At 39.0% G+C, this 7,008-nt stretch overlaps 1 pseudogene; it reads right to left on the bottom strand.

The window, feature by feature from the left end:
- Positions 1-5,903: 5,903 nt before the first annotated feature.
- Positions 5,904-6,751, bottom strand: LOC107534907 (ATP synthase F(1) complex subunit gamma, mitochondrial pseudogene; annotated as a pseudogene).
- Between the last annotated feature and the right edge of the window lie 257 nt (positions 6,752-7,008).

Here is a 7,008-nt window from a genome sequence, read left to right as displayed (position 1 = left end):
TTATTATTTATTAATTATTGTTATTTTTCATACAAACAACTGTAAACCTGTTTTTTGCCCCACCCTGTATACAAAGAGATTTGGAAGGCTCATGGAAGAGACATTTGCCTTTCTACTCATCTCTCAATTCATTGCTGATGCCTAATGTTTCATTCAGTGAAATTTATTCCTTTGACTTAAGATTTGGTCCACTGTTTATAATGCAACCAAACCCTGGGTAAGAAAATGCCAAGACATAGAGGTTATTTGTATTTTCCCAGTCTTTTCATTTTTAATTTATGGGTGTCACTTTTCATTGTATAGTTTTTATCTTTATATAGTTGGATCTGTTCGTATTTTCCTTTGGGGTTATCTGTCACCATGACTTTACAAGTTATTATTCCTTTAGGCCTCTAATATAATCAAAGCCATTTTTGCCCTGGACTCAGGGAAGACAATGGTTCCAACCTTCACATTATATGCTGCCCTATCTAATTTTAGATCTTTAAAGAAACCTCTATCATATATCAGACATAAAGCTTAAATCACAACTTATTTATCCTTTTTCATGTTCTGTTCCTGTTTCTGTTCACTAAATATTCTCCAAATTTGGGGACACAAAACAACTCTGAGAATTAGGGAAAGTGGAGAGTGAGGCGAAAGGTATTAACAGGTACCAAATGCCTATTATATTTCAGCCATCGTTTTAGATACTTTTTCACACCGTATCTCTTTTCATTTAATCCTTAAACAGCTCTATGATGATGAGGAGGGACATATGGATGGTTCCAAGGTTCCCCAGACTGGGAAAGATGTGAGGTGACCCTGGCAAGAGTCAGCCCTTCTAGAAGCCCAGCTCTATAGTCAGTACTAGTGATGTAAAGTAGGCAATTAGAAATGAGGATCTGAAGGTCTTTGGAGCTAGCCATACAGTTTGGTTATCCTTAAAGAGGTAAGAATTGGCATGGTCGGGAGCGGCTCAGCAGCTGAGTGTTGACCTGGGATCCAGGCGATCGGGATTTGATTCCCGATCAGGGCACATGCCCGGGTTGCGGGCTCGATCAATGACTCTCTCATCATTGATGTTTCTGTCTCTCTCTCCCTCTCCTTTCCTCTCTCTGAAATCAATAAAGATATTTAAAAAATGTTTTTAAAAACGAAGAAAAAATTGAAGGAAGAGGAATGGGGTGCTGTCAGTTTTCTGAGGGAGAAAGCAGAAGGGATTTGAAGTTAGTATCTTGAAGATTGCTTCTATTTTAAAGTCAGGAGCAAGAAAATGAGTTAAATACAGAGAAATGCACTCAGAGAAGAAGGCAGTAAGGATAGTGCTGTGGCTTGAAAGCCAAAGGAAGGAACCCCATTTCAGTATGATGTCACCCTGGGAACATTGTTCTGATTATCTCCTTGGGCAATAACACAGAAAGATCCCAGTAACCAGCCTGTTGCTCTTCTAACATAGATGCCAAAAAGAACTAAGACAGGTAGCAGCAAAAATAAAACATATAGATGAAAGTATTTGGTGAATAATAACCATACTCATACATAAGTGAACACATATCTTAAAAAATCCTGGCCATTACCAGCATATGTGTTTGGGGTAGGGAAATATCCAAGGAGTCAGCAAAGTTACAAAGATAGGTATACAGCTCCTTTGGCAGCCAAGTAATCCTGAAAGATACCAAATTACAGAATCAAAGGATCCCAAAATGGCTGAGCTGGAATAGCAGACCAGTTAATCCAACCCTTTTGAGCTAAAAATGTGGGAACAAAATCCCAGAGAAGGGAACAGACCTGAAAAAGGTCACACGGGAAGCTAATGGCAAAGCTAGACAGAGAACCCAGGTCTCTTGCCTCCTCTTCCTCCCATTTGAGTGATTCTGAGTGAGAAGTGAATGAGAAAAGGATTGGTGACAAATGTTCCCAGTAACTTGATGAGTTTTTTAAAATATATCTGATTAAAAAAAAAAAAAATGATCTCAGAAAGTCAGCACTAGAGCAAGCCCTAGAGTTTTGCAAGGGTGGGGAAACTTTCCTGCCAAGGGCGATTTGGACATTTATAACATCATCCACAAGCCATACAAAATTATCAACTTAAAAATTAGTTATGAAAAGAAACTCCTAGATCTATTGAATTTCGAATCCCTCTTGCAGTTTCCTTGGCAGGGCCAGACCAAATGATTTCCAGGGCTGTATATGGCCCACAGGCCAGACATTCCCCACCTCTGATTTAATGTGATGTTATTTTTCACATGAAGAAACTGAGATACAGTTTCTTCAGGGCTTGGCTGGTTAATGGTGCAGCAAGTCAGTCTCTCAACACAGCTCACTTGCTTCTTTGGCCTGCCTCTTCATGGAAGATGAACCATACAGATGTACAAAACCTGCATACAATGAATAAATACCACAAAACAATTTTTCACATGATTTCTCATCTTTCCTGGTTAGAATGCAAGTGCTGTGGGAACCAACTCATAAGGAAAAAGTTCAAGGAAATGAGAAAATGAATGCATCTTTTAGAACAAGATAAATAAGAAAGGAAAAAGGCAGATGGGTTAAATGACACACATCTACTGGGGGTTGGGGAGATGGATGACACAGGGATACAAACCAGAGAGGGCCTTAGGTTCACATCTTGTTGGGCTTAGAAAAAGGGGTTATAAAGCATGTATCTTGTTAGATATTTTCTTTTAAGTTCCAGGGGGCATTAAGAAGATCCAGCCTATCATTTCAGATGAGAAAGCTGAGGCCTAGTAGGGGAAGGAACTTTCCCAAAGATAGACGAGGAGGCAGTGTCAGAGCAGGGATTGTAATCCAAGGTCCTGGACTCAGTAGTCAGTGTGTCTTCTCCTCCCTTATATGCTGGAGGAAGCTGGTGAATATTTACTAGGAAAATTCAGTAGGCATGCACTAAGCCACTTTTATAATAGAGTTTTTCACAGTAGGGTTTACATATTGGAGTGGGGCTCTTCTACTCTGCCACCTCTTCTTTATGCCCAGAACTTTGCATACTGGGGATCTAGGTCAGTGATATTGCGTAGGTGTGAAAAGATACAGCTAGAATGTTCAGTGACACAAAGCCCATCAAAATCAAGAATCACAGCTGAAACATTGCCTGAAAATACTTAACACAATCCAGGTAGGTAGATACTAATTATATGCTAATCACCCACAATTCTCATCTACTAGGGGAACTTTGGATAAAGCTTCAATTACTACCTCCTCGCATTATAAGAATTATTGGCCAAATTAAGTGAAGGGTTATAGAACATAGAAGTTTCTGGATTAGTGTGAAAATGAGATTAACTATCTCTGCTCCTAACTCACTGGTTGACCACAGGCAGGCCAATTACCATTTCTGATCTTCAGTTTTTCCATGCGCCACATGTGAGGGTCCTTCTGACTCTGACATCCTATGGTTTTCTTCCAGTTTTTTCTTATCTCAGTGAATGGCACTAATCTATTGCTCAGGCCAAAAATCCAGGAGTCATTTGAGATGTCCTGTCTGCAAGTTAATTATATAAGTTCTGCATCTAATACTATGTTTTTAATCGGTCTATTTTTCTTCATATCCACTGGTACCACTCCAATACAAGCCGCCACCATCTATTTCTTAGATAACTGCAGTAGCCTCCTCACTAATTTTCTTGCTTCCATTCTTGCCCCAGTACAATCTATTCCCCTCATGGAAGTTAGAATGATCTTTTAAATCTAGATCTTTTTACTCCCCTACTTAAAACCTTCAGTGGCTGCTTATTGTAATTAGAATAAAATCCAAACCCCTCATTATGGTTTACCAAGACACTTTGGCATCTGTCTACCTCCTCAATCTACTACTGCTCCCCTCAATCAGCCAGTGGACTGCTTATTTTCTTTCATAGGCCAAGTATGTTCCTGCTTCAGGATCATTGCACTGGCTACTCCCTCTGCCTGGAATACTGTTTCTCCAGATCACTGCATAGCTGACTCTTCCTCAGTTCTCTACTTCAGTGTCATCTCTAAAGAGAATCCTTTCTTAACCATTCTATCTAAAACATTTTCCTTCTGCCACTACTCTTTTTTAGTTAATTTATTGGCTTTATATCCACCTAAAATTATCATATTTATTTGTTGTTTTCTTTTCTGTGATTATTATCTGGCTCTTTCCACTAGAATGCAAAATTCACGAGAACAGGAATATTAGGGAAGCAATAAAACGTAGTGGTTAAGAGCATGTCTTCCAGCCCACCCAGCGTGGCTCAGTGGTTGAGCATCGACTTATGAACCAGGAGGTCACAGTTCGATTCCTGGTCAGGGCACATACCCCGGTTTTGGCCTCAATCCCCAGTAGGGGGCATGCAGGAGATAGTCGATCAATGACTCATCATTGATATTTCTATCTCTCCCTCTCCTTTCCTCTCTCTGAAAAAAAAAAAAAAAAGGGAATGCCATGTGTCCCAGTGTCAGACTGCCTAAATTCAAATCCTAGTTCTACCATTTATTAGCTAAGTGACTTTGGGAAAGTTACTTAACTTCTCTATGTCTTCACTTACTCTTCTGTAAAATGGGAATAATAATAATACTTCATAGGGCCATTGCAAGGGTTAAACTGAATTAATACATGCAAAGCACTATATCCCTAGTACCTAGAAGAGTGTCTGGCATATAGTAGGTGTCCAAGAAATATCTGATGGCTGACTGCATGAATGTATCCTTGATGCCTTCTGCTCCTTCCTTTTTGACCTGCCTAGTTACCCCCACCCCCCTCAGGACTCTTCCTTCTGGAGGCATTTCCCTGACTGTCCCATGCCCAAAGCCAAGGACTAAGTTGGTTCTCCTAAGTTGGTGCTCACAGAAGCCAGACTTCCTCAAATCCCTAATTTCTGGCTATAGCTGGATATCAATGTGTTTGATCTTTGTATCAACTGGCCTCTCCAACTAAGCTGTGAGTTTGGTGAGAGCAGAGTCTGTCTGTCATATCTACTATGGAATCTCTGCTGCTTAGCTTAGTGCCTGACACAATAGGTACACAATAAATATTTTTTTGTTGGATGACCCAAAAAGTTTGGTCCATTATCTCAATTACTGAAGACTGAAAGATATTTGTAAATTATCTTACACTAAACAACTTATGATAAGAAAAAAAGAGAAGGGAATAAAAGGAAACCATAGCCTCTGTCCCTTTCCAATAATTTTAATGGACCAATAATTTTTTCTCTTAGAAATGCTGATTAAGAAACATAACTTGATAAATTTAGTAAGTATTTTGCAGGAAATTCAGATCGAAAGCTGTTGCAGCTCTGTTTCCTTTCTTACTTCAGTTTATTATTTAAGCACAGGGAAAGATATATAAATTCAAACATCTGGCCTCCACTCCTTAAATTTTGATCTATTCCCCAAGAATATCATGTCCACAAGAAACTGGTTGTTTTCATCTTTGCTAATTGCTTATGTTATAATAGTATTCACCCCAACATAGCCTGTACATTTTACTTGTTTCTTAGCAACAAGGAAAATGTTAATCCCTATAGGACTAAGATTTTTTTATTACCACTTCAAATCAATCAGTTTTTCTAATAAAGTAATGCATTAGAACTTCCTAGTAGCACAACTCTTAAATATCCTCTCATCTATTACAGATTTCTGATCAGTTGAGAGTTATTGAACACTTACTATAAGAAGGCTACCATTTTAGCTTGAAGATATTATTTTAAGCACTGCTTCAGGAGAGGGGCAGAGGCTATGGTTTCCTTTTATTCCCCTCTCTTTTTTTCTTACTGTAAGTTGTTTGGTGTAAGATAATTTACAAATATCTGTCTTCAGTAATTGAAACAATGGACCAATAATTTATTCTGACCAGGACAGCAGTAAACTAAAAATAAAATCAACTGGCTGATCCCCCCCTCCCCCCTTTTTATCTCTTGTGTGAGAATGACACTTGATTTTCATTAATCCAGAACTGCAGCAATGGAGATGATTTCAATCAACTATTTTGTGCTGAGAGCTTCGTGGGTGTGGTTGAAAGTCAAAGTCAATTTGTCAATCATCTCAGAAACATTCTTGCTAACATTGTCCATGGCCATCATCCTGGTGCTTTACTCACTCATGTTGTATTCCTTCAGAGAATAGTAGATGATGTTGGCCAGACTGTATTTCTGGTAATTCTGTAGCATGTCAGCATCAGCGTAATTGTAGATACTCATACTCTCAGCACTTGCAATGGTATTAAGAGAAAAGATGGGCTTTTCTTCTGTTTTGTGGGAGATGACAGACCCAAACAAATTGATTAAAAATGATAGCTCCTTCCTGAAATTCATATCCAAAATTAAATAATTCCAAGACAATAACTGATGCATCTACAAAAGTAAATGGTTTTCTTCCCACTCTTTGACTCACTAGAAACTGGTCAGAATGAATCTTATGAAGTATACTCCTAATTTTATCACCAAATCCAACATCTTTCCTGGTTTCTGTGAGCATAGCCACCTCACTTTTCATCTGCTTAGCAACTGAAGAATAGATAACACCACAAAGCCTTCCATCTGAGGATACACTGATAAGGAGGTGTTTCTTATCTTCAGGCACTTTCATACAGAGCTGAAGATCCTGTTCCGTACACTCGAGCTGGTTTCAGCTTCCTCTTAGCTCATGCTGATGCTCCTATTTTCATATACTTGGTAATTTTCTGGAAGTTTTTGATTGACTTTAGTAGCCTGGTAATATCTTTCAAACTTGCCGTATTTTGAACTTATGGTTGCATAGCCCAGGCCGAGACCTCAACGATGCCCCCTTAACAAAACACAGTGGTACTGACCCTGCTGAAGGTAGGTCCCATTTATTCCCTTCTCATTATCTGTAATATTTTCCTTCCTCTCACTGTTAGCCTTGTTTCTTACAACTCAGCAAGGACAAGGTGACATCTGTTATTAAAGAGGTCAAGGAGCCAAGACAAAACCATGGAAGTTAAGAAGTTTATGAACCCTTTCCTTAATTGGACACCTTGTTACATATAGCACAAACCTTCCTTCAAGCTCTAGGTGCCTCCAAGGCCCC

Source organism: Miniopterus natalensis, chromosome X (assembly GCF_054644295.1).
Source record: "Miniopterus natalensis isolate mMinNat1 chromosome X, mMinNat1.hap1, whole genome shotgun sequence".
Taxonomy (NCBI): domain Eukaryota; kingdom Metazoa; phylum Chordata; class Mammalia; order Chiroptera; family Miniopteridae; genus Miniopterus; species Miniopterus natalensis.
This window is presented reverse-complemented; position numbering and strand designations above follow the sequence as displayed.